Raw genomic sequence first — 15690 nt, 5'->3', positions numbered from 1 at the left:
TATTCTGCGTCGATCTACTCGGGTTCATTCAATTCCTTTCTATTCCATTCCATTCCATTCCATTCCATTCCATTCCATTCCATTCCATTCCGTTCCGTTCCATTCCATTCCATTAAATTCCATTCCATTCCATACCATTCCATTCCATTCCATTCCATTCCATTCCATTCCATTCCATTCCATTCCATTCCATTCCATTCCATTCCATTCTACTCCGGTTGATTCCATTCAGTTCCGTTTCGTTCCATTCCGTCCCGTCCCGACCCGTCCCGTCCCTTCCCGTCCCGTCCCGTCCCGTTCCGTTCTACTCGGGTTGATTCCATTCCGTTACGTTCCGTTCCATTCCTTTCCGTTCAGTTCCGTTCCGTTCCGTTCCACTCGGGTTGATTCAATTCCATTCTGTTACATTCCATTAAATTCCGTTCCATTCCAGTACGTTCTGCGTTGTTCTACTCGGGTTGATTCAATTCCATTCTATTCCATTGAATTCCATTCCATTGAATTCCATTCCATTCCATTCCATTCCATTCCATTCCATTCCATTCCATTCCATTCCGTTCTACATGGGTTGATTCCATTCCATTCCATTGCATTCCATTCCAATCCATTCCATTCCATTCCATTCCTCTCACTCGGGTTGATTCAATTCCATTCTATTCCATTCCATTCCATTCCGTTCCGTTCCATTCCATTCCGATCCGTTCCATTCCATTCTACTCGGGTTGATTCAATTCAGTTCTATTCCATTCCTTTCCATTACATTCCATTCCACTCTTTTAAATTGTACTCGGGCTGATTCCATTCCACTCCATTCCATTCCATTCCACTCCATTCCATTCCATTCCATTCCATTCCAGTCCAGTCCATTCCATTCCATTCCAATCCATTCCATTCTACTCGGGTTGATCATTCCATTCCATTCCATTCCATTCCATTCCATTCCATTCCATTCCATTCCATTCCTTTCACTCGGGTTGATTCAATTCCATTCTATTCCTTTCCATTCCGTTCCATTCCATTCCGTTCCGTTCCGTTCTGTTCAGTTCTACTCGGGTTGATTCAATTCAATTCTCTTCCATTCCATTCCATTCTATTCCATTCCATTCCATTCCATTCCATTCCATTCCATTCCATTGTACTCGGGTTGACTCCATTCCATTCCATTCCATTCCATTCCATTCCAATCCATTCCATTCCATTCCATTCCATTTTACTCGGGTTGATTCCATTCCATTCCATTCCATTCCATTCCACTCCATTCCATTCCATTCCACTCCATTCCATTCCATTCCATTCTACTCGGGTTGATTCCATGCCGTTCCATTCCGTTCCATTCCGTCCCATCCCGACCCGTCCCGTCCCGTCCTGTCCCGTCCCATCCCGTTCCGTTCTGCTCGGGTTGATTCCGTTCCATTCCGTTCCGTTCCTTTCCGTTCCGTTCCATTCCGTTCTACGCGGGTTGATTCAATTCCATTCTATTAAGTTGAATTCCATTCCATTCCATTCCATTCCGTTCTACTCGGATTGATTCCATTCCATTCCATTCCATTCCATTCCATTCCATTCCAGTCCATTCCAATCCATTCCATTCTACTCGGGTTGATTCCACTCCATTCCATTCCATTCCATTCCATTCCATTCCATTCCATTCCATTCCATTCCAATCGGGTTGATTCCATTCTGTTCCGTTCCGTCCCGTCCCGTCCCGTCCCGTCCCTTCCCATTCTGTTCTTCTCGGGTTGATTCCACTCCATTCCGTTCCGTTCCGTTCCGTTCCGTTCTGTTCCATTCCGTTCCGTTCTACTTGGGTTGATTCAATTCCATTCTATTCCATTCCATTCCATTCCGTTCCGTTCCGCAATGTTCTGCGTCGATCTACTCGGGTTGATTCAATTCCATTCTATTCCATTCCATTCCATTCCATTCCATTCCATTCCATTCCATTCCATTCCATCCCATTCCATTCCATTCCATTCCATTCCGTTCCACTCGTGTTGATTCCATTCTGTTCCGTTCCATTCCGTTTCGTCCCGTCCAGTCCGTCCCGTCCCATCCCGTCCCGTCCCATCCCATTCCATTCTACTCAGGTTGATTCCATTCCATTCCGTTCCTTTCCGTTCCGTTCTGTTCCATTCCAGTCGGGTTGATTCAATTCCATTCTATTACATTCCATTACTTTCCTTTCCGTTCTGCTAAGTTCTGCATCGTTCTACTCGGGTTGATTCAATTCCATTCCATTCCATTGAATTCCATTCCATTGAATTCCATTCCATTCCATTCCATTCCATTCCATTCCATTCCATTCCGTTCCATTCCATTCCATTCCATTCCATTCCGTTCTACTCGGGTTGATTCCATTCCATTCCATTCCACACGGGTTGGTTCCATTCTGTTCTGTTCCATCCCGACATGTCCCATCCCGTCCCGTCCCATCCCGTCCCATCCCGTTCCGTTCTACTCGGGTTGATTCCATTCCATTCCGTTCCGTTCCGTTCCGTTCCATTCCGTTCCGTTCGGTTCGTTCCGTTCTATTCCATTCCGTTCTATTCCATTCCATTCCGCTCTACTCGGGTTAATTCAATTCCATTCTATTCCATTCCATTCCATTCCATTCCGTTCCGCTATGGTGTGCGTCGATCTACTCGGGTTGATTCAATTCCATTCTATTCCATTCCATTCCATTCCATTCCATTCCATTCCATTCCATTCCATTCCATTGCATTCCATTCCATTCCATTCCATTCCATATAAAATATATTTGGTGAAACTTGATACTTAATGTACAGTATACAATATATATTTGGTGAAATTTGATATTTTATATAAAGTATATAATATATGTTTGGAGAAATTTGATATTTTATGTAAAGTATATAATATATATTGGGTGAAATTTGATATTTTATGTACAGTATGAAATATGTATTTGGTGAAATTTCATATTTTATGTACACTATATAATATATATTTGCTGAAATTTGATATTTTATGTACAGTATATAATATGTATTTGGTGTGCTTTTCTATTTTTTGTACAGTATATAATATATATTTGGTGTACTTTGATATTCTATGTACAGTTTATAATATATATTTGGGGTATTTTGATATTTCATGTAAAGAATATAATATATATTTTGTGTATTTTCATATTCTATGTACAGTATTTAATATATATTCGGTGTAGTGTCATATTTTACGTACAGAATATAAAGTACATTTGGTGTACTTTGATATATTATGTATAGTATATAACATATATTTGGTGTGCTTTGATATTTTATGTACAGTATATAATTTATATTTTGTGTATTTTCACATATTATGTACAGTATATAATATATATTTGGTGTACTTTTATATTTTAAGTACTGTATATAATATGGATTTAGTATAATTTGATATTTTATGTACAGTACATAATATAAATTTGGTGTGCTTTGATATTTTATGTACAGTATATAATATATATTTGGTGTACTTTGATAAATTATGTACAGTATATAATATATATTTTGTGTATTTTCACACTTTATATACAGTATATAACGTATATTTTGTATACTTTTAAACTTTATGTACAGTATATAATATATATTTGGGGTATTTTGACATTTTAAGTACAGTATACAATATATATTTGGAGTACTGTGATATTTTATGTACAGTATATAGTATATATTCGGTGTATTGTGATATTTTATGCACAGTATTTAGTATATATTTGGTGTACTTTGATATTTCATATACAGTATATAATATACTTTTGGTGTAGTGTGATATTTTATGTATAGTATATAATATATATTTGGTGTACTGTGATATTTTATGTACTACATATAATATATTTGTTGTACTTTGATATTTTCTCTACAGTTTATAATATATATTTTGTGTAATTTTATATTTTATCTACAGTATATAATATATATTTGGTGTACTTTGATATTTTAAATACAGTACATAATATATGTTTGGTGTTCTTAGATATATAATTTACAGTATATAATATTCATTTGGTGTAATTTGATATTTTATGTACAGTATATAATATGTATTTGGTGTACTGTGATATTTTATGTGCAGTATATAATATATATTTGGTGTACTGTGATATTTTATGTACGGTATATAATATATATTTGTTGTACTCTGTTATTTTATTCACAGCATATAACGTATATTTGGTGTACTTTGATATTTTATGTAGATTATATAATATATCTTTCGTGTGCTTTGATAATTTATGTGCAGAATATAATATATATTTGGTGTACTGTGATATTTTATGTACAGTATATAATATATATTTTGTGCATTTTCATATTTTATGTACAGTATATATGTTTGTTGTACTTTTATAATTTGTGTACAGTATATAATACGTATTTAGTGTAATTTGATATTTTATGTACAGTATATAATATATATTTGGTGTGCTTTTATATTTTATGTACACTATATACTATATCTTTGGTGTACTTTGATATTTTATCTACAGTATATAATATATATTTGGTGTATTTTCACACTTTATGCACAGTATATAATATATATTTTCTGTACTTTTATATTTTATGTACAGTATATAATATATATTTAGAGTGATTTGATATTTTATGTACAGTATATGATATATATTTGGTGAATTTTGACATTTTATGTAACTTATATAATATACATTTGGTGTCCATTGATATTTTATGTACAGTATATAATATATATTGGGTGAACTTTGATATTTTATGTAGTGTATATAATACGTATTTTGTGTATTTTCACATTTTAAGTACAGTATATAATATGTAATTTGTGTACTTTTACTATTTATGTACAGTATATAATATGTATTTAGTTTAATTTGATATTTTATGTACAGTATATAATATATATTTGGTGTACTTTGATATTTTATGTACAGTATATAATATATGTTTGGTGTACTTTTATAATTTATATACAGTATATAATATATATTAAGTTTAATTTGATATTTTATGTCCAGTATATAATATATATTTGGTGTGCTTTGAAATTTTATGTACAGTATGTGATATATATTTTGTGTATTTTCATATTTTATACACAGTATATAATATATATTTGGTGTAATTTCATATTTTATGTACAGTATATAATGTGTATTTAGTGTAATTTGATATTTTATGTACAATATATAATATATATTTGGTGAACCTTTACATTTTATGTACTGTATATAATATATATATGGTGTCCTTTGATATTTTATGTACAGTATATAATATATATTTGGGGTATTTTTATATTTTATGTACAGTATATAATATATATGGTGTACTGTGATATTTTATGTACAGTATATAATATATATTTCGTGTACTGTGATATATTATGTATAGTATATAATGTATATTTGGTTTACATTGATATTTTATGTACAGTATATAATATATATTTGGTGTGCTTTGATATTTTAAGTACAGTATATAATATATATTTGGTGTAATTTGGTATTTTATGTACAGTGTATAATATATATTTTGTATATTTTCATATTTCATGTACAGTATATAATATATATTTGCTGTACTTTTATATTTCATGTATGGTATATAATATTCATTTAGTGTAATTTGATATTTTATGAACAGTATATAGTAAGTATTTGGTGTGCTTTGATATTTTCTGTACAGTGTATGATATGTATTTGGTGTACTTTGATAATTTATGCACAGTATATAATACGTATTTTGTGTATTTTCATATTATATGTACAGTATATAATGTATATGGTGTACTGTGATATATTATGTACAGTACATATATTTTTGGTGTACTGTGATATTGTATGTACAGTATATAATGTATATTAGGTGTACTTTGATATTTTATGTACAGTATATAATGTATATTTGGTGTACTTTGATATTTCATACACTGTATAGAGTATATATTTTATATAATTTCATATTTTATGTACAGTGTATAATATACATTTGGTGTAGTTTGATATTTTATGTACGGTATATAATACAGATTTAGTGTAATTTTATATTTTATGAACTGTATATAATATATATTTGGTGTGCTTTGATATTTTATGTAAAGTATATAATATATATTTGGTGTAGTTTGATATTTTATGTGCAGTATAGTAAATATTTTGTGTATTATCCCATTTATGTACAGTATAAAATATATATGTACTTTTATATTTTATGTACAGTATATAATATATATTATGTATAATTTATTAATTTTAGTACACTATATAATTTATCTTTGGTGCACTTTGATATATAATGTACAGTATATAATATGAATTTTGTGTACCTTGATAGTTTATGTACTGTATACAATACGTATTTTGTGTATTTTCACATTTTATGTACAGTATATAATATATATATTGTGTACTTTTATATTTTTTGTACAGTATATAGTATATATTTAGTTTAATTTGATATTTTATATACAGTATATAATATACATTTTGTGAGATTTTATATTTCATGTACAGAATATAATATATATTTGGTGTACTTTAATATTTTATGTAGAGTACATAAAATATATTTGGTGAATTTTGACATTTTATGTTCAGTATAAAATATACATTTGGTGTCCTTTGATAATTTATGTACAGTATATAATATGCATTTGGTGTATTTTGATATTTTATGTACAGTTTAAAATATATATTTGGTGGACTTTGATATTTTACGTACAGTATATAATATATACTTTGTGTACTGTGAAATTTTATGTACTTTATATCATGTATATTTGGTGTACTTTGATATTTTATGTACAGTATGTAATATATATTTTGTGTGCTTTGATAATATATGTACAGTATATAATATATATTTGGTGTACTGTGATATTTTATGTACAGTATATAATATATATTTTGTGAATTTTTGTATTTTATGTACAGTATATAATATAGGTTTGTTGTACTTTTATATTTTATGTATGGTATATAATATTTATTAAGTGTAATTTCATATTTTATATACGGTACATAATATATATTTGGTGTGCTTTGGTATTTTATGTACAGTATATAATAAGTATTTTGTGTATTTTCACATTTTATGTACAGTATATAATATATATATGGTGTACTTTTATATTTTTTGCACAGTATATAATATATATTTAGTTTAATTTGATATTTTTGTACGGTATATAATATATATTTGGTGTACTTTGATATTTTATGTACAGCGTGTGATATGTATTTTGTGTATTTTCATATTTTATGTACAGTATATAATATATATTTGGTGTAATTTATATTTTATTTACAGTATACAATATGTATTTAGTGTAATTTGATATTTTATTTACAGTATGTAGTATATATTGGTTGGATTTTATATAATATGTACAGTATATAATTTATATTTGGTGTATTTTGATATTTTATGTACAGTATATAACATATATTTGGTGTACTTTGCTATTTTATGTACATTACATGATATATATTGTGTATATTTTCATATTTTCTGTACAGTATATAAGATATATTTGGTGTACTTTTATATTTTATGCATAGTATATAATATTTATTTAGTGTAAGTTGATATTTTATGTACAGTATGCAATATATATTTAGAAAGCTTTGATATTTTGTGTACAGTATATAACATATACTTGGTGTACTTTAATATATTATGTACTGTATATAATACGTATTTTGTGTATTTTCACATTTCATGTACTGTATGAAATATATATTTGGTATACTTTTATATTTTATGTACAGTGTATAATATATATTTAGTTTAAATTTATATTTTATGTACAGTATATAATATATATTTGGTATACTTTGATAATTTATATACAGTATGTGATATATATTTTGTGTATTTTCAGATTTTATGCACAGTGTATAATATATATTTGGTGTACTTTTATATTTTATGTACAGTATACAGTACGTATTTAGTGTAATTTGATATTTTGTACAGTATATAATGTATATTAGGTGAAATTTGGTATCTTATGTACAGTATATAATATACGTTTGGTGCCCTTTGATATTTTATGTACAGGAGATAATATATATTTGGGTTATCTTGATATTTTGTGTGCGGTATATAATATATGTTTAGTGTACTTTTATAATTTATGTGCAGTTTATAATATATACTTGGTGTACTGTGATACAGTATGTACAGAATATAATGTATATTTGGTGTACTTTGATATTTTATGTACAATATATAATATATATTTGGTGTACTGTGATATTTTATGTACGGTATATATTGTTATTTGGTGTGCTTTGATATTTTATGTACAGCATATAATATATATTTTATATATTTTCATATTTTATGTACAGCATATATTATATATTTGGTGTAATTTTATATTTTATGTACAGTATATAATATGTATTTTATTTAATTTGATATTTTATGCACAGTATATAATATATGTTTGGTGAACTTTGATATTTTTTGTTCAGTATATAATATACATTTGGTGTTCTTTCATATTTTATGTACAGTATGTAATATATATTTTGTGTATTTTCACATTTTATATACAGTATATATGTTTTGTGTATTTTGATAGTTTATGTACAGTATTTAATATATATTTGGTGTACTTTGATATAATATAGAATATATAATATACATTTGTTATACTGTGATATTTTGTGAGCTGTATATAATATATATTTGGTGTACTGTAATATTTTATGTATAGTATATAATATATTTGGTGTACTTTGATATTTTATGTACAGTTTATAATATTTATTTGGTGTACTTTGATGTTTTATTTACAGTGTATAACATATATTTCGTGTATTTTGATATTTTAAGTACAGAACCTAATATAAATTTAGTGTACTGAGACACAAAATTCACAGTAAATAATATCCGTTTGGTGTAATTTTATATTTTACGTAGAGTATATAACATATATTTGGTGTACTTTGATATTTTATGTACAGTATATAATATATATTTGGTGTACTGTGATATTTTAGGTAGTTTACATCATATATATTTGGTGTACTTTGATATTTTATGTACAGTATATAATACATATTTGGTGTGCTTCGATATTTTATGAACGGTATATAATGTATATTTGGTGTACGTTGACATTTTATGTAGAGAATATAATATATATTTTGTGAACTTTGTTATTTTATGTACACTATAAATTATTGATTTGGTGTACTTTGATATTTTATGAACCGTAGATAAAATATAATTAGTGTACGATGATATTTTATGTACACTATATAATATATATTTGGTGCACTGTGAAATTTTATGTACAGTATAAGAGGTATACTTGGTGTACTTTGTTATATTATGTACAGTGTATAATATATATTTGGTGTGCTTTGATATTTTATGTACAGTATAGAAAATATATTTGGTGTACTGTGATATTTTATGTACGCTATATAATGTATATTAGGTGTACTTTAATATATTACGTACTGTATATAATAGGTATTTTGCGTATTTTCACATTTTATGTACAGTGTATAATATAAATTTTCTGTACTCTTATGATTTATGTACACCATGTAATATATATTTAGTTTAATTTGATATATTATGTACAGTATATTATATATATTTTGTGTACTGTGATATTTTATCTACAGTATTTGATATGTATTTTGTGTATTTTCATAATTTATGTACAGTACATAATATATATTTGGTGTACTTTTATGTATTATGTACAGTATATAACATGTATTTAGTGAAACTTGATATTTTATGTACAGTATAAAATATATATCTGGTGTGATTTTATATTTTATGTACAGTATATAATATATATTTGGGGTATTTTGATATTTTAACTACAGTATATAATATATATTTGGAGTACTTTAATATTTTATGTACAGTATATAATATACATTTGGTGTTCTCTGATATTTTATATACAATATAGAATATACATTTGTTGTACTGTGATATTTTATGCACAGTATATAATATACATTTGGTGTACTGTGATATTTTATATACAGGGTATAATATATATTTTGAGTATTTTCATATTTTATGTACAGTATATAATATACATTTGGTGTACATTTCTATTTTATGTACAGTATATAATATATATTTAGTTTGCTTTGATATTTTACATACAGTAAATAACAAATAATTGGTGAACTTTGACCTTTTATCTACACTATATAATATACATTTGGTGTCTTTTGATATTTTATGTACAGTGGATAATATATATTTGGGGTTTTTTGATATTTTATGTACAGTTTATAATAAGTATTATGTGTATTTTCTCATTTTATGTACAATATATAGTATATATTCGGTGAACTTTTACATATTATGTACAGTATAAAATCTGTATTTAGTGTAATTTGATATTTTATGTACAGTATATAATATATATTTGGTGTGCTTTGATATTTTATGTACAGTATATAATATATATTTGGTGTAGTTTGATATTTTATGTACAGAATATAAGTTTTTTGTGTATTTTAATATGTTATGTACAGTATATAATATACTTGGTGTAATTTTATATTTTACGTTGAGTATAAAATATATTTTTTGTACAGATTCATATTTTATGTACAGTATATAATATATATTTGGTGTACTTTGATATTTTATGTACAGTATGTGATATGTATTTTGTGTATATTCATATTTTATGTACAGTATATATTATAGATTTGGTGTACTTTTATATTTTATTCGCATTATAGAATATGTATTTAGTGTAATTTCTTATTTTATGTACAGTATATAATATATATTTGGTGTGATTTTACATTTTACGTACAGCGTATAATACATGTTTCGTGTACTTTCATATTTCATGTACAGTATATAATATATTTTTGGTGTACTTTGATATTTTTTGTACTGAATGTAATATATATTTCGGGTATTTTGATACTTTATGTACAGTATATAAAATATATATTGTGTATTGTGATAATCTATGTACAATATATAATATGTATTTGGTGTACTGTGATGTTTTTCGTGCAGTATATAATGTATAATTGGTGTAATTTGATATTTTATGTACAGTATATAATAAATATTTGGTGTGCTTTGATATTTTATGTACTGTAATTGATATGAGTTTTGTGTATTTTCATATTTATTTACAGCATATAATATATATTTTGTCTACTTTTATATTTTATTTACAGTATATAATACGTATTTAGTGTAATTTCGTATTTTATGTACAGAATATAATATGTATTTGGAGTGATATTATATTTTTTGTACAGTATATAATATATATTTGGTGCAGTTTGGTATTTTATGTACAGCATATAATATATATTTGGTGTACTTTGATATTTTATGTACACTATATAATATGTATTTACTGTAAATTGATATTTTATTTTCAGTATATAATATGTATTTGATATGATTTCATATTTTATGTTCAGTATATAATATATATTTGGGGTATTTTGATGTTTTATGTATGGTATATATTATATATTTGGTGTACTTTTATATTTTATGAACAGTATATAATATATACTTGGTGTATTGTGATATTGTATGTACAGTATATAAAGTTAATTGGTGTACTTTGATATTTTATGCAGAGTATATGATATATATTTGCTGTACTTTGATATTTTATGTATAGTATATAAAATATATTTGTTGTACATTGATATTTTATGTACCGTATATAATATATATTTCATAGATTTTCATATTTTATGTACAGTATATAATATAAATTTTCGTACTTTTGTATTTTATGTAAGGTATATAATATTTATTTAGTGTAATTTGATATCTAATGTACAGTATATAATATATATTTAGTATAATTTGATATTTTATGTACAGTATATAATATATATTTGGTGAACATTGATATCTTATGTAGAGTACATAATATACATTTGGTGCCCTTTGATATTTTATGTACAGTATATAAAATATATTTGTGGTATTTTGATAGTTTATGTACAGTATGTTATACGTATTTTGTGCATTTTCACATTTTATGTACAGTACATAATATATATTTGGTGTGATTTTATATTTTATATACCGTACATAATTTATATTTGGTGTACTTTGATATTTTATGTACAGTATACAATATATATTTGGTGTTCTTTGATAACTTATGTACAGTATGTGATATATATTTTCTGAATTTTCACATTTTATGCACAGTGTATAATATATATTGGGAGTAATTTTATATTTTATGTACAGTATAGAATATATAATTGGTGCAATTTATATTTTATGTACAGTATATAATATGTATTTAGTGTAATTTCATATTTTATTTACAGTATGTAGTATATATTGGTTGGATTTTATATAATGTGTACAGTATATAATTTATATTTGGTGTATTTTGATATTTTATGTACAGAATATAATGTATATTTGGTGTACTTTGAAATTTTCTGTGCCTTATATAATATATATTGTGTATATTTTAATATTTTTTGTACAGTATTTAAGATATATTGGGTGTACTTTGATATTTTTTGTATAGAATATAATATTTATTTAGTGTAATTTGATATTTTATGTACAGTACGTAATATATATTTAGAGTGCTTTGATATTTTATGTACAGTATATAATATATATTTGGTGCAGTTTAATATATTTTGTACTGTATATGATACGTATTTTGTGTATTTTCACATTTTATGTACAGTATAAAATACATATTTGGTGAACTTTTTTATTTTCTGTACAGTGTATAATATATATTTAGTTTAAATTTATATTTTATGTATAGTATATAATATATATTTGGTGTACTTTGATAATTTATGTACAGTATGTGATATATATTTTGTGTATTTTCATATTTTATGCACAGTGTATAATATATATTTGGTGTACTTTTATATTTTATGTACAGTATATAGTATGTAGTTAGTGTAATTTGATATTTTTTGTACAGTATATAATATGTATTTGGTGTACTTTGATATTTTATGTACAGTATATAATATATATGTGGGGTATTTTGATATTTTATGTACAGTTTGTAATATATATGGTGCATTGTGACATTTTATGTGCAGTATATAATACATATTTGGTGTACTGTGATATTTTATGCGCAGTATATAATGTATAATTGTTGTACCTTGATATTTTATGTATAGCATATAATATTAATTTGGTGTAATTTGATATTTTATGTACAGTATGTGATATGCATTTTGTGCATTTTCATATTTTATGTACAGTATATTATATATTTGGTGTACTTTTGTAATTTATGTACAGTATATAATATGTATTAAGTGTAATTTGATATTTTATGTACAGTATATAATATATATTTAGTAGAAATTCATATTTTATGTACAATATATAATATATATTTGGTGAACTTTGACATTTTATGTACATTATATAATATACATAAGGTGCCCTTTGATATTTTATGTACAGTATATAATATATATCTGTGGTATTCTGATAATTTATGTACAGTATATAATATATATTTTGTGTACTTTCGAATTTTATGTACAGTATATAATATATATTTGTTGTACATTTATATTTTATGTACAGTATATAATATTTCTTTAGTGTAATTTCATATCTTATGTACAGTATATTATATATATTTAATATAATTTGATATTTTATGTACAGTATGTAATATATATTTGGTGTACTTTGATATCTTATGTACAGTATATAATATAGATTTGGTGCCCTTTGATATTTTATGTACATTATATAATATATACTTGTTGTATTTTGATATTTTATGTACAGTATAATATATATTTTGTTTACTTTCACATTTTATGCACAGTATATAATATATATTTCGTGTACTTTTATGTTTTATGTACAGCATATAATATTTATTGAGTGTAACTTGATATCTTATGTACAGTATATAATATATTTTTGGCATGCTTTGATATTTTATGTACAGTATATAATATATGTTTGGTGTACTTTGATATTTTATGTACAGTATATAATAAGTTTTTTGTGTATTTTCACATTTTATGTACAGTATATAATATATATTGGGTGTACTTTGATATTTTTTGTATACTATATAATAGTTATTTAGTGTAATTTGATATTTTATGTACAGTATGTAATATATATTTAGAGTGCTTTGATATTTTATGTACAGTATATAATATATATTTGGTGTAGTTTAATATATTTTGTACTGTACATAATACATATTTTGAGTATTTTCACATTTTATGTACAGTATAAAATATATATTGGGTGTACTTTGATATTTTTTGTATAGTATATAATATTTAGTGTAATTTGATATTTTATGTACAGTATGTAATATATATTTAGAGTGCTTTGATATTTTATGTACAGTATATAATATATATTTGGTGTGATTTTATATTTTATGTACAGTATATAATATATATTTGGGGTATTTTGATATTTTATGTACAGTATATAATATATATTTGGTGTACTGTGATATTTTATGTGCAGTTTATAACGAATAATTGGTGTACTTTGTTATTTTATGTTCAATGTTTAATATATATTTGGTGTATTTTGATATTTTATGTACAGTATATAATATATATTTTGTGTAATTTCACATATTATGTACATTACATAACATATATTTGTTGTACTTTTATATTATTTGTTCCGTATATAATATTTATTTAGTGTAATTTGACATCTTATGTACAGTATGTAATATATATTTGGTGTGCTTTGATATTTTATGTACAGTTTGTGATATGTGTTTTGTGTATTTTCATATTTTATGTACAGTATATAGTATATATTTGGTGTACTTTTATATTTTATGTACAGTATAGAATATGTGTTTAGTGTAAATTGATATTTTATGTTTAGTATATAATATATATTTGGTGTGATTTTATATTTTATGTACAGTATATAATATATATTTGGGTATTTTGATATTTTATGTATGGTATGTAATATATATTTGGTGTACCTTGATATTTTATGTACAGTATATAATATATGCTTGGTGTACTGTGACATTGTATGTACAGTATATAATATATATTTGCTGTACTTTGTAATTTTATGTGCAGTAAATAACACATATATTGTATAATTTCATATTTCATGTACAGAATATAATATATGTATGTTGTACTTTTATATTTCATATACGGTATATAATATTTATTTGGTGTAATTTGATAATTTATGCAGAGAATATAATACGTATTTTGTGTATTTTAACGTTTTCTGTACACTATATAATATATAGCTAGTTTAATTTGATATTTTCTGTACAGTATTTAATATAAATTTGGTGTAATTTGATATTTTATGTAAAGTATGTGATATGTATTTTTTGTATTTTCATATTTTATCTACAGTATAAAATATACATTTGGGGTACTTTTATATTTTAGGTACAGTATATAATATGTATTTAGAGTTATTTGATATTTTATGTAAGGTATATAATATATATATATGGTGTACTGTGATGTTATTTAATATATATTTGCGGTATTTTTATATTTTACGTACAGTATATAATATGTATTTGGTGGGCTTTGACATTTTAAGTACAGTATATTATATATATTTGGTGTACTTTCATATTTTATGTACAGTATGAGATATATATTTTGTGTATTTTCATAATTTATGCACAGTATATAATATATATTTGGTGTACTATTATATTTTA

This window comes from Gorilla gorilla, chromosome 17 (genome assembly GCF_029281585.2).
Source record: "Gorilla gorilla gorilla isolate KB3781 chromosome 17, NHGRI_mGorGor1-v2.1_pri, whole genome shotgun sequence".
Lineage (NCBI taxonomy): Eukaryota > Metazoa > Chordata > Mammalia > Primates > Hominidae > Gorilla > Gorilla gorilla.
This window is presented reverse-complemented; position numbering follows the sequence as displayed.